We start from the raw sequence: 24,149 nt of genomic DNA on the forward strand, positions 1-24,149 counted from the left end.
AACTGAAAGATCTGTATTAAAAGCAGAAACACGACAATCCAGGGATATGTTACAGGTAACTGGGGATGATGTCCCTGAAAACCATACTTGTTATAGGAGCCACATGTGCTGAAGTGGGAAAGATGTAACAATGGAAAGGTATCCTGCTGTTGTATGACACGGTGCAGCAAGCACAACCCCAGCTCTTGTATGTCCCTAGGTATGGCTGCGCTAGTCCCCAGCTGAACAGGACAAGTCATTGGTGCACATTGTGGTAGAACTTTGAACATAGGGGAGGACTGCAGGAGGTTGACTGCAGGAGCATGCAGTGCAACAGAAGCAGGCTGTGAAACAGCTTCAACAGCAATGCTAACAAAACTCACATGAATGTAAGACACAAATACACCACAAAACCATCAGGCAGGCTGGGCATGTTAGTACAGTTTTCTCTACAATTGTCTTCTCTATAGACACCTGTGGACATTGCACATGCATAGCAAGTGTAGTAGCTACAGGACTAATCAATCAGTCTCTCCTCAGTGTTATTCCAGGCATGATCCTGAGGGACATTTTAATAGTAAGAACAATTTTCTAAATTATACAAGTCTCAAGAGGCACTTTCTATTCCTAGAGGCGTATTGTAAGAGAATCAGACTCCTTAAGTCTGTTTCTTCAAGTGCCTCTTTAAAGGCTTCATTGGAAAAAAGGATCTGTCTTTATTTAGTTCTTTCTCTTTCAGTGGTACTATTATATCTGGGGGCATTGTAGTGGATCTTGAATGTAGCTTTTCTCCTGCCCTAGCTCTGATTGTGGATTTGCCTAAAAAAATGAAACTGCAGCCCAGTATTCTGAGTGGGAATCATGAAGGAATGGAATCTGCATTTCCAGCCTCTGTAGTCTTCATTTCATGTCATAAGAGATGACAATAAAGTAGTCATTAATGGCAACACATTGCTAAGAGGTTCACTCACCTTCCTCAGGTGTAATAGCCTTTAGTGACTCATTCACAGTGAAGAAAATGGAATTTTTCTTTTCCAGGGTCTTTTCTGCCTCTCACAAGAAAGCCTTGGTTTCACATGGCTCCTACCTCCAGGGCAGCAGTTTATCTCACTCTTTAGAAAACTGGAAGTTGAGTGCACCTTCCTAGCCCAGGAAGGATCTTTATGTACATGCCTTTGAGACTCAAGCCTTAGTACTTGAGGCCATTTTTGACTGAATGTTAGAAAGGGTGCAATTTTGCAGATGACCTGAAACATTCTGCCAGGACATGCTTCCAAACTGTGTTGGTTTAAAATTAACAACTGAAAAATACCTCTATTGTCTTTAGCTCTGAAAGGAGACTATTCAGGTTTGAGCATGCCACACAGTAAGTTAAATATGATGAGCTATTAACTGCATCTTGGTTCAGCATAAATAGTATTTTATACACATGCACCCAAAGGAGTTCATGGGGTCTAAAAAATTAAGATTATGTTCAAAAAAAGCACACGGTATTTGGGCAGTGTATAGAGAACATGAATACAAGCTTTATAAAATACCAGCTTTTGCAAACCATAGAAGAAAGAACCCCACACAGCTTCTTTGCTGATGATTCATGAGGATATATATATTCACCTTACTATAAACATAATCTACATGTTGCGTTGAATATATATGTATAGACAACTGCCAAGCATGGGAACTTTCATAGTCTAAGTTGCTGTAATAAGAGCAAGCTGCAGATGGTTTGCTCAAAGAAGACAGTAAAACGAGCAAACATACACAGTCCATGAAAATAGGATAAATAGACCATAAAATAAGAGTATGCATCGATTTCTAGTGTAACTAGATTATACAAAACATTCTAGTTACAGTACTACTTACTTCATTTGTATAACAACAGATTTTAATACAAAACTCTGATTTCCTGTTTTGGAAAAAGAGGGAATACCTTTGTTTCATTGCAATTCCATCTTCCTCATGTCCTTCAGATCTAAGAAAACCAGAATATTTGTTTGTGTTTTGAAACATAATTAAAATAACATTCTGGAAATCTCTTCCTGAGACTAAATTGTGCTGTACAATTTACAAATAGAGCATGTTCTTTTCTCTCTCCGCAAATTTAAACTGTTTCATTACATACTTCCCAGACACAATGTGCTCAGAAACATGCACCTTAGGAGAAATGGAGGTGTTAAGTAAGGACAGAAGTTTCCTCCAGAATAAAAACTGGGTTCATGAACAGGAAGACAAACAACTCCATTTAGTACCTGGAGTTTTTGCATCTTCAATAACTTATTCTGAGAGACACAAAAAGTACTTTGCAGCAAATTAAACAGGTAAGTTTTGTAAGAAACTTTTGGAAGACAAATACAATTTTGAGAGCTGTGCTTGCTATATAATTCCTTAGCAGATCAGTATTTCTATAGACCATAGCTTGGGGCAGAGTTTGAACAGATACAGTGTAGGATTCAGCCCTCCTCCATGGCTGATCTAAGATAGGCACTCACATTCGCCATGATGGACCAGAAAACTCTCCCAGCCTGAGCTGGAAGATGAGCCACCCTTACTTAAAGCCAAGCTCTCAAACACAGCTTTAACCTACAGACTGCAGCTAAACTACACACCCGTGCAGTGAAGAAGCCTTTTGCTTGAAAGATGCATTTGCTTGAGCGTACACAAGTCCCACATGAACATAACACATTTCAGCAAATGAAAGGGAAAGCAGGGCCAGCCAAATCCTGTTGATTGCATTTTGTTTCTAGAATTGCCTAGAAGCTCTGGGCCCTGTCAGGTTTTGGAGCACCGTGCTAGAAGGCCAATACTGTAGCCATCAGAAGGTGGTTGTTCAGTACCTTGTTCTGTCATTCTTCAAGCCAATTATACCAGCCAGCTCTTGGGATACATGACAATTACATGACATGTGGTAACTGCTGGTGTTTTGCTTTGGTTTTGCTTCTTTTCTTTAAGATCACTTCTTATCTCTTATTGAATTGTGTTGGTTGTCTCTACAGTGATCAATCCTGTGGAGCAGCCTGAGGAACCAGGACCTGCCTCACAGACTGCCCATAGGTAGGTCCTTGGCTTACAGGAGAGAAGTGAACATTTCCTCCACTTACAGGATTGTCACAGCTGCGGGGAACAAGTATTCCTGTCTTTGTCCTAAAGGTTTTGGAAAACTTTGTAAGTTTACAAAATCCTTTTTTCTTCACTCCTGCTAATCCCTATAGCCTAATCCATGGTGTTAATACCAAAGAGAGCTGGTACCTGGAACATCTGAGATGTTAAACCAGCACTGCAAGATACTTTCAAGTGTTGTAGTTAGGAAGGTATTACAGCTCCCTGCAGAGGTAGGCTCAGCTAATGCTAGATGGAGTGGAGACAAAGAAGGTGTTGAAGTAGGATGGTTCCTAATTTCCCTTCCCACGTTAACTGCATTAGCAGTTATTTATCCACAGTGCAAAGGAGGAAAAGGGAGCCTCAAAAGTACATAAAGATATGTATACTGGTACAACAGAAATTCAGAAGTCACAATTCACACCTGGTTTGTGTTTGGTGGGCTCTGCAAGCCTCCAGGCAGACTCACTTGGGCACTTAGGGACTAAAAGCAAGAGGCCAGGCCAGCCTTCTAGTAACTTTTACTCCACCCTGCAACCTCTTTCGGTTGCAAAGGTGGGAGGATTGAAATAGGTTTGTTCCTGGAATTGCTGGTTCCAGAAATCAGTTTTGGTTTTGGTAATTTAGCACAAGTTGTCATAATGATTCATTGAACTGAGACATGTAACAGTGCAAGCTTGATGTCAGTGATTTATATGGTCAATAAGAACCAGACTCAAAAAAAGTGTTAATCAAGCAGAATTGGTAAATATATAGAAAATGTGTAAAGAAGATAAATGGTGGTTGAAATGTTTACAATCTGAAAGGAAGCAGGTTGGGGTTTGGGGCTGGAATACTTATTTTGGTTGGAAAGGGCTGATCTGGTGCGAGTGAAACACTTCCACTGGAGGTGAAAAACTGAAGCAAAACAAAACAAAACAGACTTGGGGAGAACAGAGGAGCCAAGATATACTGGTTGTCATGGCATTCACATAATATAAGCCTGGCAACAATCTGGTTCTTAGACTCCTGTACATGCAATGAGAATAATTTAATGAGTATTAATTTTGTTTTCAATTTTTGTCTGTAGTTAAAGTGATTGTTCTCCACCATTTCATACTTCCTAAAAGAAGGAATATATCAATAGCTTCTACTTTAGTCTTTGTACATTGAGGTTATTTGTGTGCATGCTTGTGTGTGCGTCTGAATGCTCTGAAGAGCCGGCAGGTTTTCACAGTAAACAGTGAGACCTCAGTCTCTTTTCCTCACTTTCCCACAGAAGTATTAGTCTCTGAAGCAGGATAAAGTGGCCAGAGCTGTACCAAACAGCCAGATTTCCATTTGAAGCCACTGGGGACTGTGCATAGGCAGCATCTCTAAAAATTCTGTCCATCAAGCCTGGATTTGTTTTTGTCAAAGCAGTGGTGATGACGTGAAAACAAAACATTCCCCACATTAATGAAAAGCTGAGAACTTAAAAGCAATTTTTCTATTCCATTAATGCACAAAGAAGTTTCCAGACTAATTTGCCTAAATGCATGTTGACAGGCTTCACAGGGAAAAGCATTTTATTATTTTACTCCTCAATAAAACAAAATTGCCATGAATTCTGGCTTGGTAACACTCTAGAGGCTTACAAAATGCTGCACAGCGGAATACAGAAAGTGGGGTAGAAACCACTGCTTTCAGATACAAGTGGCTGAGTGCAGAAATAGCCTGGGATCCACTTTGTAGTTCAAGCTGCAGCAGCAGCAGACCTTGAATGCTCCTATAGTTCAGGCCCTAATTCTGCAAGGTTACTCATGAGCTGCCTCTGCCTTCACATGTATGCAAGGTGCTGGAAGGCTGTCACTGAAAGTGTATGGTCACTGAAAGAGTATGATCACTGTCAGATCAAAGTCTGATGGGGTATTAGTCTTTGTAAGCCATTTTCTTGACCTCTTGATTTAGAGCACAAGGAGACCTGCTACATCTCTGTAACTTCCAGGTTTATCAGACACATCCAAAAGTGTCAAACTACTTTAATCTGCCAGACACTTCTATGCCCCAATCTTACGGCACAAACAACAAAGTGGCTTCAGATCCCATTCACTATTGCCTTTTGTTTATATCATGAGGGTATCCTCCCTGTTGCACCATTCATCTTCTTCCTCCAAGGCTTTCTTATGAGGTAATGGCAAAATTTTCTGTTTTTTTTTTTATGTGCAACAGCTATATCAATATGTTGTTACTATTATCTTGATAACGAACAGCCTATATTATTCTGTTAGTATAAGGCTGTTCTCTAAAACATCCACTTCCCTATACGTTCACATACACAAAATTTTATGGTGAGATCTCCACCAGCCAAAAAGCCTTACAGCCAGTATTGATGAAGACATTTGGAGCAGAAGCCTAAAGATGTCAACAAGATGGAAGACATATGGTATAGAAATGATCTCTCCACTATTCATCTGCAATTTGATCATCAGGCTCAAAATAATACCCAACCCTTTTAAAACAATGGTTCAAGCAGCAGTAAGTAATACCTGTGGGACTGAGGAGATGTGGGTTGCATGATTCATTTATTTTGGGGAAGAAGAGTAAGCAAATGAAGGGAATAACAGTGGAATGTGCTTCTGGATTATTGTAGAAAGGTAATAAAAGGGATGTCTGTTTGTTTTAATAGTTGCATTATATGGTTACACTACAAACCTGGGTACGAGATCTTGCCAGTCACGCGTATGTTCGTGTTCATAAAAATGTTTACATTCTATTGAAAATAATCACAGAGAGAGACTATGAGAGTAAAATCTCCACCTACATTGCTGACTGAGCATCCCAAAAGAACTGTGCAGTTAGACAGGTATAAAGTAGTCAAAAAGCATAAGACTGGTCACATACGACAGATAAGGGGTATCTGTTTCTCATATGAAAACATGTTGAAATTGTCCCTGGCAACAGAACAAGTCCTCTAACAAGAACATTTTTAATAGGTAAGCAGGGAGATGAAACTTTAAGTATTTCCATAGTTTTATAATTGCCTTTATTAGTGGACTTGTTACTGTTCTCTGGCTTCAGCCATGTGCAGTGATGAGGAAGATCTGCCTCATCAGAAGTTTTGCTTTCACCTTTTGGTTTTGCAACGGAGCTTTCACATCCAAGCAGGGCTGCCTGCTATTAGATGTGCCTGCAGCACCTCATTATTGCTCTGTGCCAGGTCACTGAGGGCTCCTCTGGACAGCAGAGAATGACACGATGCTGCCATTGACTGTTAAAACAACTGGGGAAGATGTTAAAGGAACAAAGTACTTAAAATATTAATTAGTTTTTAGAAGCACATGTATCTTCTTAATTAGCTTTGTTGCTGGATCCAATTAACAAGTTTTTAATGAAGTTAGTAAGTGATATGTTAATTAATTTAGGAAATGATTCATTTTCTCTGACTTTTTTAATTCCCTTCTAATAAAATAAATTCTGGCATGAGGTTTTCAATTAGGCATGGTGTCCTTATTTCACATGGTGTAATTCTGCAGCTTGAGCATCAGGATGGGATGAGTACATTTGAGCACAAAATTAGTGTGATTAAATCACAACAATTTTATGACTTCTGAAGTCATAAAAATGGTGTTTGCTCGGTTTTGCTTACAGATTTATCAGTAACTTCGGCACACTTACAATTCTTCACTACCAACCTAAAATACGCTCAAGTACCACTTGATTAGTGTTATTTCTTAGGCCCTCTCACTATCTGGCCATGTTCACAACACCAGTACTACATGAATCAGCAATACCTTACTGGACCAGTTTCCTCTTCAAATCAGTCAACCCTGTAAGAGGGTAGAGCTTAGTAAAAGATATTCATTATAATTCTGCATTTTATCCCTATTTATGCAGCAGCATTCAAGAACGTCAAGCTGGCACTCTGCTGGTAACTTTAAAAACACAGAACTGTCCATCTGTGTTTGAGTCTCCAGGCTAAAAGGTTGCATGATACAGTCTGCTCTGTGAGATGTAGGAATTCACCTGGTGTCTGCAGGTGTCCATAGTTTTGCTTTAAGGATATAGATTTTTTTTTCTCTACAATTTAAATGAAGAAGAAAATAAAAGCACAGTATTAGTTATAGTGCTAGGATGCAAATAGTAACAATATGGTCTGAACTTGCTCTGATAACCCAGAACATTTATGTTTGTAGAAGATGCTTTCCCTTTCACATGCTCTGAGCTCTTTCATCAGCCTTTATTCAAAATATGAAATCTTAGCCATAAGTCTCTGCTCTAGAAATCTACAGTGCTTCCCAGATGGCTCTTGAGGTAAAATCAATCATCTTTCAAGCCTTGAAAGACTCTTCATTGTTAACAAATCTTTGATGATTGATTACTGAGATGTTAAATCTACTCCAGGTTTCAGCAAGTGCTTCAAGTGTTAGCAAGATGTAGCCACCTACTGACACTTCTTAAGTACCTGTGGTTTTAATTCTGGACTGATGAGCAAAACCCAGCATCCTGACTGCACAGAGCTATGCAGAGGATGCTTTATGTGCTAACCCTAACATGGAAATGGGAGAGATCTTTTCAGCCTAGTCTATGTTATATGGCTGGAAGGTTCACTCAGATTTTGGTCCCCTGCAGTAACAGCAATGCAACAGTTAACTGTGCAGGGGAGGGGGGAGAGGCAGAGGGAAGGGGAATATCCCATCACCATGGAATCATGCACTCTGGACCATAAATATTCCTCATGCCCACAGGAGTTTTAGCTCTATTATAGAACAAGTCATGTGATGCACAGCTCAGTTATAGGTGGAATGTTTAAGGGACCTTTCTCTAGTCACTTGGAGCAATGTGGATGAGGAGCAGCTTCACTGCACTTGAAATGTAAAACCTGCAGTATAAATCCAGGAAAATGCTAGCAATATAATGGTGCCCTATCAAGGCAGATAAATACAGTAATAATGCTGCAAAGCAATGATTTTCTGAGCTATTATAACTGGTTACATTTGTACCTTGTTATTAACAAATTCTGCCTAATGTTTCAAGAAAAAGTATTCTTTTTTAATATTTGGTTATGCTTCATTTTAGTAGCAAGAATCTGTAATATCTCCACAGGGAGCAGTGAACAAGAAAGCCTTTTTTTTTGTTTCTGAAAAGGGCACTGCAAAACTCCTGTTCAAAAACAAACCAGTTTTATGTTTGTTAATAAACCTCCTCCTCTGCTCCAGAGCACTTGGATTAAATTATAGTTTTGCTAAAGTAGAAGTGAATTACTGGTTTTCATTAGGGATCTTTGGGTCTTTCTATAATACCCACAGCAAGTGACAGTGACAACTGAGTTTGAAACGCAGAGGCAGCACCATGGAACTCACCTCACCTTTGATTTTTGCTCAGAGGTGTGAGAGGTGTTTGCACAGACCTCCCGAGCCTCCTGCTTTGCCCAGGCTCAGCCCACCTGTGCTCGGTTTTAACCTGCCTAGCTGCAGCTGTAATTAGCTGATGACCAAGTTAGTATAACCCACTTTGGTTTAGCTGTTGCTTAGCTTTGCATAAGTGTGCAGTGCAACATGTACACATTTCTGTAACAGACAGTGACAACAAGAGGTTTATTCTGTGCAAACTGTCTGTGACTGTAGCACAAAAACGTTGTCTGGAAGAACCCAGGTACAGGACACCAAGCGCCCAGCTCATAAAACACACCATACAGAGCTCATTCAGGTGCACATCAGCCCTGTGAACAGATGAAGAAAGAGCGGAGTGTATAGCACGTACAGAAATGATGCCAAGCAGATCCTAAGGTGAGAAGGAAGAACTCCCAGTGACATACTCCATGCAGGACTGGGAATTCTGCTGCTCCCTGCAGCTGCCCCTGCTTCTGAAATCAGCCCCCTTGGGACAAAAGGGGCAGTGGGAAGGGGAGGCAGAGAAAGGGGGTGACGACAGCAGGAAGTTGGTGTGTGCGTAACACAATACATTCCAGTGCCTGAAATTGCATTAAACCAGATAGGTTTAATGCAATTAAAGTTTTATAATGGTGTCACAATAAAATTCTGTATGTTGATAATTATATCTCTAACAGTTTTCCATGTGATCTACTCTTTTCCAACCAAGCAGCAATTTCTGGAAATTATGCTGTCATATGGCACATTTAAGGAGATCTGCAGAGGAAGGCCCATGTACTCATAACATGCCTGTTCCAATATTTTTAATAACCAGAAGCCATAAAAAATTTAATTTTTGGGGGCTTCTGTCCTGCAAAATCCAGACAATTTTTGTTCTAAATTAAATTGGACCCAGGGAAAGGAAGAAAATCTCCCTTAAAGATTATACAAATATGGAATAACATCAGAAATGACCTGTTAAATGCTTTATGAAGTCTGATTTCATGATACATCTGCTGCTTAACTAAAGACTGAATTGCGTTATAAAGCGATGACAACTCAATCTGATAATTTTCCTGGTGTTGTTCCTCACAAAGGGCTTCATCCTTGTGGCAGCATGTAAGAGCCTTTGAAACAAAAGGGAATCCACAAAGGTTGATGCCATGTCAATCTCTATCCCATACAAAAGGTAAAAAGGGAGACTCTGGAGATTAAAAGTGGCAAGTGCAAAGAGAAGTGTATTTATGACTTTTTTTAAGGTGTCAGCATCAGAAGCTGGGTAATACAGGTTGAGAAAAGCTCCCACCCCTTCCAGTCACATCTGTTTTCTCCCAGAAGAGAAATAAAACCAAGGGGAGAGTGGGAAAGGACCACAGGAAAGCTTTTTGCTTTGGCATGAAGGGTAGAGAAGGATTTTCAAGTATCATGCGGAGAGCACCATTTGCAGGCCATGGAAATGGAATGCAGAGCCAGCCCTGGAGGAGGCCATTATGCCTGCAAGACTCCTGGACTGAAGTAATTTCATGTTTTGACTTTCATGGCCAGTTTGGTAGTAAGTGGAACAGGTGAATTTGAAGAGCCTGCTGTGAAAGAATAGCTCGAGGCACACCTTTGCTGCGAAATTCATTTTCTTTCTCACACACATACTCAGACACACACTTACAGTTACTTCTGTAATACAGAAATGAAATAGTACCAGCTTTATTCAGTTAGGTGTGTAATTGTATCTATTTGGAGGTTTGTACATCCTTGATAAGTCACTGTGAGGTTACCCTGAAAGAACTTCCTAACTTCCAACAAGACAACAGAATGCACAAAACTGTGTTTGATCATGCAGCAGGGAGTCTGTGATGTGTATTGGTGCCATCAAAACTACAAAGGTTTTCTTCTCATTGTATTGAACCCATTGACTAAGTCATAGGAACAAATTCTGTAGGACAAAATATAGGGGATGGCTTCCAGAGTCAAGATTGGGAAATAATATCGTGTAATTCCAATCATCAACTCAACATGTTTCATGTGAATCAAAGCAAAGTCAGATGCTTGGCCACACCTGCAGCTGCTGGAAGGCTGTTCTGGTGCCTGCCTTCTCACTATCCCAGAGGAAATCTGTCCAGATGAGTGCAACCATTTCCTCTGCCCATGCTTCAAGCCAGCTGTGTACAGACTGCAGCCCAGCAGTCACGTAACTACATTAGCACCAACTGTGCCTGCAAGGGAGGAGATGAGGAGATGTGCACTCAAGCTCAGGGCTATGCTATCACCAACAGCTACCATCCTTCAGAGGAAGAATAAGTTAGAGAAATGTGAAGGGTGTGTGGGTCTGAAAGTGCAAGTTCCTACATTGGTTCTTTGAGACAAGCTTTTCTAGACTTAGATGAAACTATGTGTGCCACGAGTCTTTTTTTTATAGATATAGTTGTTATGAACACTGTGCTTCACAGTGCATCGAGGTATTGAGGTTCTTTCTATATGAAATGTATTTGGTGGTTATACATTTAACAGGGAATGGTGCTTGCCCTTCATCAGCTTTAATGCATAGCTAGGTTGCTGCCTATGCATAGCCAAGGATTTTAAGCATTTCTACACTTACAGTTATTCCATCAGTTTAAATAATAAATCTTGTCTAAATTGCTAAAAATGAATCAACATGCCAGAATAGAGGAATCATATCAGATAGTGGTTTCTTAGAAAAATACTTCTTAAAGTTGTTAAACATGCAATTACATGAAGCCTTACACTTTAATATATATAAAAAATGCAGTGGAATGAATATAAAAATCTCAGCATAAACACAGTAGAATAAATTTAATGATAAACATATATTGTGTTGAGAACACAATTGTCTGCTTTTTGTACTCATTGGTTATATCTATTAAAACAACACTATTTTTTGAATGCAGAGTTTCTTTAATTTAGAAATGCATTACAGAGTAAGTATGTTAAATTTTCACATAATCACATGAAATGCTTTTATTCTTTTTCAAGATTAACAAAAGCTTCAATAGCGAAACACCTGCACAGAGAAAAGAGGAGAAATTAACTCCTGCTTCAGTTAACACTTAGCTTTAAGAAGAAAAGAAGTCTATCTCTGCTACAAGTATTTCCCAAGGAGGTTGTTTCAATGGTCAATAGCACTCAGTTTGCAGAAACAAATCTTATTTTTAATTGAATTTGTCCAGTTTCGGTGTCTGGTCACTGGGGCATTTCACATGGGCAGCTGCCTGTCATCAGTTTGTCCGGGGCAGGTAAGCTGCAATGTGGATGCTGAGGGACCAAACCTGGCTCTGCAGGAAGCCAGCCTGAGCCACACCACTGGCTCAGGGCACTGTTTCAGGGGCTCATCTCATTTCTCAATGTGTTTGGGGAATCCTGCTCTCCTGTTATTTTTGTATAGGTTTTCCTATTTGTTAAACATTCCTGCAGGTCTTCTTTCAATCTTCCCATTTTTCTCTTTAATTCAAGTCTAACTTGATATTCCTCTTTGATACAAATACAGGTCAATATCAGCTCTTGTGGCTACTTGCCAGATTGCAGTTGGATTTCATGGTCACTTGTCTTCTAATAAAGCTGCAGCACTTCCAGATTTCCTATTTCCTGGAGTGCTACGCAATGACCTGCAGAAATGCCACACCTGCTCTCCATATCTGTTTGTGTATCTATAGCAAAACCACAACAAATTGTATCCAAAAAATTAAACTAAACTGAGCCTTTGATTTCAACTTAATTAAAGCTATAAGATCTACTTATTAAACTAAACTGAGTAATGGCTAGATCATGTGAGAAATTTATACAAACTTTAAGAGGCATATTTTCTTGAAACTGTTTCCTACTGAAGCATGAGTGCATAACTACAGTTATTAGATGTGAGATGTAATCATGAATATAGATTTTTGTGTGTTTACGTAAAATGTAAATATCTCCAAAATACACTGTTCTTCAGTTTCCATTTTTGTTTACATCTACTTTCAGCAGACTTGTGGCAACATTAAAAACAGAGAAGGTTGAATCATTTGCTTGTAAAATACCATACCTTTCTAAGAAAGAAGTTGTCATTTCAGCAATTATTTTGGTTCCTGCTCCAATTACTCGAGAACTTTCTTATCACTGATCATGTTTCTTGGCTGCCTGGACCCACTCTCTATCAGGCAGCACCACCTGGTGGACATTTTTCCTCCTATAATATTGGATTACTTTTTTTTTTTCTGAAGCAATTTTACTACTAGGTGAAGTCGGAGCGGAATTTGTTGAGGTCTATGTGAAATCAAGGCTTTTCAGAGGCTCTAATCTGCGCCAATACTAGTTCCCAATGTGTCTCTTGGAGAGTTACTTGACTTCTTCACCTCAATGTACATGTTCAAGATTCATTGAGTAAAAACTGATTTTCGTACAGTTTCACAGTGTTATTTCAAAATAATTAGTTGACTTAAAATAATGGGATTTGCCCTGCTTTCTACAAAGAGGTGCAAGCATGCAGAGTGGACTTTAAATGGCTATCACTATCACAGAGTGATATTTCCTTTGCAGCACACAAGACATTGTATCTCAAAGTTAGCCACAAAGTTAAACAGAAAATTGGCAGAGAACTAACTTTCCAGCAGGAAATGCAAGGCACATATATATTCTGTAACGTGTAAGCTACTAGCCCTGAGGCTTTTTCCACATCTACTTGTTAAGAAACAGAAACCAGCTTTCATCTGCTATAGATAATCCTTTCTGCAAACTTTGTACCAGATGTCACCAGCTTCCCAATTAAAAACTGTATCTTTGTGGAAAGAAACCACTCTGCTGGTGGGAACCCTATACATTTTTAGACCCAGTAAAGCCTGATCATTACTAAATACTCTTTTGCTACTCACAAAGAGTACATTCAGTGTGCACCAAATCCCTTTTCAAACACTTCAGTCTTGCAATGATACTAAGGAGACTAAACCTAATGTAGTCTAGAAAGGAATAGAATGGGAGACTTGACAACACTTAGAAACAGTAAAACAGCAAAAGAGATAATCTATTTACATGAACGAGAAGGAACCAAAAGTGTCAGGATTCTTCTGTTTGGTGTACTATGCACATCGATAGAGAGCACTTTGTCCCCATACAAGCAATTCTAGGGACTTGATTACTTACCAAAGTTCTACTTTAGATCAAACAAGCCAGAAATTATCTCACTTCCCTCTGCTGCTGCTCATTCCTGCACCTACATCAGACCTTCTGCTGGCAAAAGCAATTATGAGGACAAACTGGTCTGGGGAACTTAACTGCTTCCTGCTGCTGCTGGATCCTTTTCAACTTGGATTAAATCCCCAGTTCAGTTTCCTGCACAGCCAACACAAACTTGTGCTGACATCAGGGAGGTTGCAGAAACAGGACAAGCAATTCCCTACACATAGATCATATACTGGCAACACGCAAGTTAACGTAAGAGATTTGGACAGGATGACATGGATCAGTAATTGTAGCAATTGAATATATCCCTCTCTGTCTGGTCTCTCCTCTCTCTTCATTGCTTATGCCAGAAAAACCCAAACCTATTCCAAGTATGAAAGTTTAAAGCTCCTACTTCAAAATTTCACTTCTAATATGAGATGTGCATTTTTATTACATAATATACATGAATCAAAAATATTATTTTATCAAATCTGTTGCCTTTAAAACAAAATACATACACAAGTTCAGTCAGAAATTGCTGCTAAGAATGGCTGATGCATTCCATCCTTCTTAAGGAAAAGGGAAATATTTAGGAAAAAAGTTAAAATAGAAAAATTCAAAAAATAAGTTTCAATACATCACATTTCTAGAAATAATGCTGGGAAGAAAACCTTTTCCCTCAGCCAAGGTTGCTGAGTTGTTCTAAAAAGTAAGGCCGCATCACATTTGGGCTTTAACTGCAAGTATACATCAGTAATGTGTTTAGATCTAAAAGCAAAACTAAACAGCACATGTGGTAATGGAACATTAAGCATTATGGATGTACATGATTTATGCTCCTCAGCAGCCAGGCTTCTGTCTGAGGTTGCCGAAAGTAGCCCCAGAACATATTTTTGGACTTCAAGAAGGCTGAAAGAAGGTCTGTCATATAAAAAAGAAAAGGCAGATTCAGAAAAATTAAAATTGCCAGGAATTGGTTCTTGAACAGTTGTTAATGGTCTCAACACCTTCAGAGATTGCACGACTCTTTTCAACTTTTAGCATATGGTGTAGGATGTAAAAGCATTCTAAGAACTTGCTCGTGCAGTTCCCCAGGTGAAAGAAGGTGCCTGGGGTCCAAACAGGAGCAGCGACCACCTGTAAGAGCTGAAGGCTGGTGAGAGAAGACAGACCATGGAAGTTGCTCAGGAGATACCTTCCCCACAGTTTCATTAATTTGGTGTCTTGTTGCTGATCTGGCTTTACAGCTCTTGCCATCAGGCTCACAGTTCAAGGCCCTCACAACAGGGAAAGCCGTGTTTGGGATCAGAACCTTTAGCCACCTGTGGCAGGCACCACACAGACAGGGGAAGAATAGAAAGGTTGACCGAATGGAATAAGAATTTATAAGCATATAATGAAATACATTGTCAGTTAGAAAGAATAATTATTAAACCTAGGGCAGCCATGTACCTTTTTGAGATGCATTACTTTTTCTATAAAGATTTGGAGTCCACGTACTCCCTGTAATTTACAACTCTCATGTTCCCTAGTTCCCAATTTTTGTGGGTATTTCTGGCTAATGGCAGCACCCTTTGCCATGCACCCAAGGACATGAGGAGTTGGAGGTCTTAAGTACTGCTCTGCTTAGAATATTTTGATGTGGTTGAGATGTAACAGTAAAAAAAGACCACATAGGCCCAGTTAGAAGAACTTAGGGCATTACTGTATCCAGATAACAGGAAAAAGAATTCTTTCCATAAAATTATTATAAAAATAAAACATACTGTTACTAATTGAGAGTGCCTCATAAAACCAGCAAAAGAAAGCAGAGACTTAAATGATGGCAGAAGTCAGAAACCAGAAACTTACAGGCTTAATATTAATACAACCAGTTTTGAAGACCTCTGAATATAGATCAGTGCAGAACAGACTGTGTTCTTACACACAGTTTGTGCTCTAAGGAAAATGAAAATTGGTATTTCTATCTGATAAAAAATATTAAAAGTGTTCTCCCTTGACAACCTTCATTCAGTTAAAACTGGCTTCTCCTTCTGGTAACTTTGGAGGCATAAGAACTTTTTGAAAACTATTAAAGTTCCTCTTCTAATAGTTTGTAACAGTTTAATCAAACTGCAATTAAACAAAATTTTAACTCTGTTTGATGTGACTGACATTTTGAAATTGGACCTAATATACTCATTTTCATTTATTTGTAACCAGCCAGCAGTGGAGTTTAGGTTACTAATGAACATGCCCCTGGGTGACATGCATTAAGCCTCAGGTCATGGCTATTGTGTGCTCTCATTTATGCCCAAAAGACAACTACCAGGATAACTGATTAAAAAAACCCCACCAGATTGATACAAGTAACAGGGTTAATCACCAAGCATAACATAAAATTAAGAAACTTACCAAAAAATCTCTATTGTTTTCCCTGTTAAACCTCTCTCTCAAGTTCTGCTATTATATTTATCATGTAACTGATGCATATATCACTATCTGCGTTTTATTTTCATTTTCCAAATGAGTCAGGTTTCTCATGAAATCAATAGTGGTTTTAAGGTCACATCTTATGCAGCATCTCTATGGAAGTGACACAGTTAAATTAGAGATGGAATTGGTTTATTATACCAATTGGTACAATGAATTGGTTCATTATCAGCACTGTCTAGTTGTCTGTTCCTCATGATCTGATGTAAAACACGAAAGTCAACCAGAGGACTCCACTTAATATCAGTAGCACTTAGACATGATTATCAATGAAGCTAAATAAAATCAAAAGAAAATGAACAAAGGCAGATAGATTGCTTTAATGCCTGGAAGTATTATACCCAGGTCTGGTTGTCTGATTTTAATCAGTTATTTGAAGAAAACGTTACCTTAGAAAGATGCATATTGTGCAATATTTTTCATATAGCAAATCTGCAAGAATATGATTGAAACCCTGCAGGAAAAATATTAAAGCTATAGCTCTGGTAAGCAATGCAGAAACAAGATATAATTAAATCCTATGATAGAAAAGCTGTTGTCAGGTTTCTGGGATGTGTTAATTACTTTTACTGTTGGTTGTTCAAAGATGATGATACAGTAAAACCATAAGGCGAGTTCTTTGACAGTATTCAGACACCCGAGGATGCAAACAGGTACTTAGAATTTTCAAAATGCATATTGGAACCCCAAAGGCTTTCACAAACTTTACCCCTAGGTTTGAATGTCAAAATTTCTCTGTATGTTTTTACCTTTAGAACAAAACTATACTGAGCTTGGACTGATCTCACACAATAAAATGTGTATGTAACTCCATTTGCCTTCACCCCTAAGTGAGAGAGACAGCTTACACACAAGATATGGGTTTTCTTTGCCAGGATGTTGTGATCAAAATACGTGGCTCAGATTGAACCTTGCTGTGTGGTCATTTACTCTCAAATCAAAATAAGACCAATTCCAAACAAGAGGGTGTATCCATCCTGACCAGGAGACCACTCTACATTGGGGGCTTGATGATCCACATGATAATTAATATGAGTAGGCAGTAAATGCATTGTATGCCTTCAGGCTGGGCTGTGCTGAACCATGTCTCTTGGCTGCAGGACAACCTCAGCTGCCTGATTGCAGCAGTGAAGCCTATGGGCTGCCCCCACTCAATACTGGCAATTACTTCAGCTGCACAGCCCTGCCTTTATCTAAAAGTACAGGAAGAAGTTCTTACCTGAATATCCTTTATGGCTAGAGCTGTTTTCTTGTAGGAAAAGTACACAGTAACTCAAATGTCTAGAAAGAAGGAACCTCTTTCCATGGAGGGGATCTGCACATGCCATGGGAAAGTCCATCTGCCATCTGTCTGGTGCTACACAGCTGCAGGGTACCCAGCATCTGAAGAGGTTTTACTCACTATCTGCATTCTATTTTTTCATTATGTCTCATTAAAGAGCAATTTTATTAGTCATTAATTGTCAGGCACTTCTTACTGAGACCCATCTCCTTCTCACCTCCCCACTGCTGCTGCTGACAAAGAACAGGGGATTTACAGATGACTTTGTATGATTTAAGTAAAATTATAAATTAAGACATAACTTTAGTTTCAACTTGCGCCAGAAATTCTTTAGCTCAAAATTTGCGTCTAAATCTTATATCCAAGTCATTGCACCTTTCACTGCCTATTCTTTTCTAATCCTGATGAAATGAACACCCAGCTACTTGCCTGAAAAGGTACTGTTTAGAAAAATGCTGAAACATACTGAAGGTGCAATGCACTATGAAGTACAAAACATTGTCATTGGAAACTCTTGGGGCACACATATCAGTCTGGAAACTGCTGCTCAGCAATATCATGAAACTACACAGAGCATTGTGCTGCCTTCTGAAGCAACTTCATAGGTTTTGAAAGACCCCTTAAGCCCTTCACACTTGGTTTGCTTCTCCAGTTATGAACATCATCAAAGACAACCTGTCCTAGAGGTGAAAGCACTGCACTGAGTAATTAAAGAACAGCAACTGAGAAACAAAGCCTTAATTTAAAGAGCAAGTGGAAGCTCCACATTCACCTCTGTCGGGGACATCCAGCGTGCCCAGCAGCAGGGCATGCCTTTAGTGAGACAGAACCTTTACTTTAAAAATGTGCCATCAGGTCTATTAGGGAGAGCATCAATAATTAAAGTTAATGCCTGGAAACTGGCATCAGCTACGGGCATGATGACTCAACCTCTTGGAGATCCATTCATTACGTTCAACTACAAAAGCTAGAAGTTATAAAAAATGCATGAATAAATTCTTTAAGTATTAACACGCTAGTTCTTTAAATGTTTGTCCTGACCCAGGTGGCACTGCTCTGACTTTCTCTGCAACTTCTTTTCACTTAAATGACCTTAGATTATTGTAGCTGTCTCTCAGGACTAAACAAATTACTCTCTTAAAAATGTATTATTGAAGGTTCCTACTTTGTAAGAAATAAAATGCTCTCTGGCATCCTCTCTTCAAACTCATTACAAAATGCTAGATTTCACAGCAAAATTTGTAATTTGAAATTTGCTTTTTGAGCCGGATATGCCATTTGATATATTCACTTCTGGACTGGGAAATACTAAGTAAAAGCAGCCTCAGGACTACAGAAGAGCCCCCTGCTTTGTGTCTCCAAACTTCAGCAAGGTAAAGCAGGTAGACACAGTTCAACAACGTATCACTTGGTCAGAGGTGGTAGCACTCAAGTGTCCTCCACATTAAATCAACAGCAGTAACAAATAAAAACAACTTTATGGAGATTTGAGCATTTCTCATGTGGTAGACTGAAAACTCTTTTCATTCTGTGATTTTTGGGTTTAAGTTTCTAAATTGTATTCATTACCTTTTCTGCTTAAATTTGTTTTTAGAGTGATTTAATTCAAGATGACTTATTGATGGATTATTTTTGGTGGGATTTTTTTTTTCCTCCCAGGTAGGGTTTGGCTAGGGTTTATGAATTCACAGATTCACAGATTATCAGGAGTAATTCTTCACTTCCTTCTGCACTTGAACTTTTGTTTCCAGAGCAAGATGAGTCAGTAGCACTTTGCAGATAAAAGAAGCATCAGATGCAGGTGCTCCATTCCTGGAAGTGTCCAAGGCTCATCTGGATGGGGCTTTGAGCCACTTGGTCTAGTGGAAGGTGTCCCTGCCCATGGGGGTGGGGTTGGAGCTCAACAAGATTTAAGGTCTCTTTTAACCCAAACCGTTCTATGACTCTATGTTCCAAAAAAAAAAGAGGTTGAACTTTGCTGATTCTGGGTCTGCAGCCAAATATCCAGAAATCACAAGCTACCTGACATTCTTGCTCAAAAAGGTAATCTTAAAAAAACAAAACAAACCAGATTATTTAGCATCTGGGTAAAAAGCAACTGAAGCAGTTACAGCTGTGTAATATTACTTAATCCAAGCTGGAAAGCAAAATCTGGACATTATAGGAAATGAATGTCTTGATGCAGAAGGCATACAGTGAATTTTTCACTTTTTAGAACGATCACCATGCTTAAATACTGCTACCAAGTTTCAAATAGATCCAGTTCTTCAGGTCACATACTGCTGCTGGTATAAGTTTTACAGAACACACATATCTTCTTTGTCTTAACTGCAGACTTGGCTGTTATTGGCCATTATCCTATGAATTAAATGCTACAGCAGTCCTTTGTTATCCCTAAGTACATCCATGACTCAATCACTGCTGGTATATGGTAGTAAATATATTTTTTTTCCAAGTATGCATACATTGGGTTGGATTTTGGGATCCCACTTACACCCGTCTCTGCAAAATTGTGGGGTTGAATCCTGTGATAGATTAAGTAAAGCTCACCAGCTCTGTAAAACATTGAACCCTCAGTTCCCACTGAAATAATGATGGTTGAAAAACACAGAGCAGCTCCCTCCCTCCCTCACAGAGTCAGGCCCAGAAAGCAGCAGAGGGGGAATTCCTTCTCTGCAAAAAGGCAGCTGAGAATATAACCAAAAGCCTTCCTATAATGACTTAACAATTCACTTGTTCTGGTAATAGCAGTAAGAATCACATGAGAGTTAATTTTGACAAAGGCAAATGGAATAATGTGCTGTCTAACTCAAAACCCCTTGACGAATGCACATTACCACAGCACTTCCAGCAAGTGGGGAACTGCATAAAATGTGGTTACAGCCAGAAAAGTGGCTATGTAAGAATGACACCTTCATAACACTGATCTTATGTACTGGTGTAAGCTGCTACATTGCATTTGTTTGTCTTATGAGTAAAAATGTGAAGGCACTGTGTTTTGCCTACTTTTAGTACCATGGAATGAATCCAGTTATAGAGAACATAAAAGATTCCTTGTTGAGTCAACTTGTTCATGTTTTGAAATAAACTCCAAACACATATTTTTTACCATCAGGTGTGTATGTCTGTCAGATGCATAGCTAGGTGTGGGTTATTATCATAGTTATACCTGACATGATTTAACTGGGGGCAGACATATTAACAACAAAATCATTTCATATGCCGATTTCTATAGGAACTTTCAAGACTGACAATAACAAATAAAATATTTTCATCAGAAATTTAGCTAAATGCTGATGTTTCTTATCAAAACCAAAACTGAGCAGCTAAAATTCCCTATGTAGTCTGTTACCTAGTTACTAAGCTAGTGGGTAGGTAAGTAACATTCACTGTATGTAACATGACAGTGTGGCCCAAGAAAATTATGTTACAACTGAGATTAAAAACATGAGAGTTACAAATTTCATGTTTGTAACATGCCTTAAAAACCATTACATTTTAATTCAGTTTCATTAAATTACAGTTTTATTCTCACGAATCTCTTAAGACATCTATGATTATTTTTCATCAAATTCCTGAAGAATTCACACCAGCAATCTACACAGCTGATCAATAAACTGCTGCAACATTTACCTCAGTAGCTGTCAATTCAACCTAATTATATTCTATACTAATTTAAAAGCAATAAGAATGATAAGCCAATTAAAGCTACAAAAGACTGGCATTTAGACAGACACTGACCTTCATATGACTAACTATAGGAGAACACAGAGCCCAAGCTAGGCACATAATTTCTTTAGAGAACATCTGGAGTCCAAATAAGATTAAGAAATGTCTTATTTTGACCCCAGAAGGATTTCGTATCAGGTTTGAAATCCCTTTAGAAGATTGTCCTACACAATGGGTGACTGCTTTGGCCAGGAATAAAAGAGCTGCCTTTGGTGGTGGGGGTTCTGAAAGGGTTTATGGATCAGTACTTTGGTACCTAGAATCACGAAAGGCACAGCACTTCTGCGTATCAGCCCAGAGGGCAGAAAATTATCACACTGTCACAATGTGGTCAGTGCCACAACTCCAATACCGCATTGGATGCCCATCCTGACAGTTTTGTTTATCCCTTATGAAAAATATGCAGTGAAAGTGGTTCTAAAATCCTTCCTAGGATCAAGTTCTTGCGCTTCTCTATCTTTATAAGGAACTTCTGAGATCTAATGAAAATCGTGCTGTGCATTTTATTTTGTCCATTGTAGGCTTTTAATTTTTTCTTAAGTTCACCTTAAGGTGACAAATCCGTACAGAGTTTAAATTTCAATCTCTTCCTTTGTAAAAAAAAAGTAAGAACCACAAACCCTGCTGACTTCATGGTATTAATAATGCATAAAAATGTAGATGGAGACATCTACCATATGAGTGGGAGACATCCTCCCTGTTTTGGAGGGCATTTCTACTGTCAAAATGTGTATAGTGAAATTCCTAAGGAGGAAGAAAAGCAGAAGAAACATCCTTTTAAAACGGCTGGGCCACTCCTGTCCAGCTATGGACATATTAAACATCTGCAAATGATGTACAAGTACTTTCATCTCCTGGATTAGCTTCTCCATTACTACTCAGTTTTCCAGGGTATATAAGACATTTATTTCCATGGCTGATCGTGCAGAGTTTTTGGCATTCAGGTCATAGAATCAGAAATGCTTTCTGCATTTGAAACAGATAATAAGGGAGTGATTAATAAAAATATAATCCTTTGTCTCAGGACACAGCGTGCTCTTGCACGATCATTCCTAACACATGATGAAATGGAACTATTCTCACCCTCTGCTCTTTAAGCAGCTTTGTCTCAATTAGCCCTTTCACATCAGATTAATCCAAAACCTTCGAATCTTAGAGGAAAACACTGAAAAAACCCCAAACAAACAAGCCCCCCCACACACACACACAAAACCAAAAACAACCAAACCCACCAATTCCTGGTTTAATAAGTATGATATTCTCCAAAATGCAAGTTCATTTCCTTTTAAGAAAAGAGGGGGGAGGAAAAAGACAATCTGCTTGCTTCATGCCTCAAGGTCTTCACAAAACTCTCATGATCTCTTTTGGGTTTTCCTCAGGCTCTTCCATTCCTTGAATGTAGCTTACTTTTTAGTTTCTGCATCTGCTTGTTTCATTCCTTCCCATACATATTCACACACATGCAAACTAACAGCACTGAAAGATGTAAATTCTATGCTGAGTAAGATGAAGAGTGAAAACAGAAGAAACACTGATACATTGAGAGGCTATATGACCCATTACTTACTAGGTATAATATAAAGACTCCCACGTTAAAAAAAATAAATTCTTTATGTGGGATACTAACCCTTTGTACTTACACATGCCTCAATGAAATTCTCTTGGTAATGTTAGTATTAACACTCTGGAAAATCACACACAGAGTCCACATCAACACCATTTCATTCATTGTCTCCACTAGTCATTGATTATTCTTTTTAGTGAAGAGAAGTCAGTGGGTGAATTGTGCTCCCTCTCTCCATTCATCTCTACAATATTTACATATGGAACAGCACCACTTCTGGATAATTTTGTTAACAGGGTATTCTCCAGCACAGGATATTATTTTATCACACTTACTTACTACATCCACAGTTTTGGGAAGAGCATGAAACAAGATTTTGATATTTTGGCTAAATTGGGGGTTTTTTAAACCTACAAACCCATGACCACCATGACCAACTAAACTTGGCTAAAACATACGGAATGTTTCCTTTGACATTTTCAAATTGAGTTGCATTAGTGTAGTGTAGCTTGGCCATTATCTGAACCTCAATTTATATCTGCAAATATTAAATATTGACTTTTATTTGCTTAGTATTGACAAAAGAGTCTGATTAAAACTACTTAACCTTTTATACCCATCTAGAACCATTATTTGCTTCCATTAAATAATTCTGTGAAGTCTTTCTCATCTTTCCTGTGTACGTCAGTGAACACGCCAATAACCAAAAGCACTTCTGGGCTATCACTGAAGACCACAAAGTATCCTACAGATACACTGCAGTGTTCTAATAGGGTCAGTAAGTTCCCCCAGTTCTCCATTCTCAACAGAGGCGAATCAAGTTTCTCACTTCAAAGTTCCCTACAGAGATCATAATCAATTAACTCCAGTACCTGGCATATCACGATATAAAACCTACTGCTTTCATTAGAACAGAAATACGCTGGGTAAATAGCATTAGAAAACTACTCAGAGAGGCTACCAGCCTTAGGGACTCATCTTTTTCATGAAGATTAGGTCATTTAAATTGTCTTTACGAAATAGTTTAGAAATATAAAAAGAATCCTCAAATGAGCAAAGAAAATTTTTCCTTACTTGTAATCTTAAAAAAAAATCTTTGGCTTTATCTCCAAAGTGACTTCTATGTCAAACTAGTGCAGTTGGCATATAAATTATACCTTGATCTTGTGTGCTATAACATCAGTTATTTATATACTACCTCATCCTGTCACAAAGAAAACTCAAAACTTCTTTTCCATGTACAAAGTCTGCCCCAGCTTGCCTTTCTTCCTGTACAGATGTTCTTCCTGCAGGTCTAGATCAGAAGTTGCTATCCCAGAGGCAGTAATGTCATCTCCATGAGTTTTCCCATTTATCACAATAATATAAGATACATACAACAAAATCCCTAGACACCACTCATCATCATTCATCATCAATATACACTCATGTGTACGAAAAGCGTAGATTTCACTATTTTGACATGATAAATATTATTCAAGTCTTCATGCAAAAAGATAACTAATTGTCAAAGCACTGGTCTTCCTTCTGTATCTTTGAATGTCAGAGA

Source organism: Melopsittacus undulatus, chromosome 7 (assembly GCF_012275295.1).
Source record: "Melopsittacus undulatus isolate bMelUnd1 chromosome 7, bMelUnd1.mat.Z, whole genome shotgun sequence".
Classification (NCBI taxonomy): Eukaryota; Metazoa; Chordata; class Aves; order Psittaciformes; family Psittaculidae; genus Melopsittacus; species Melopsittacus undulatus.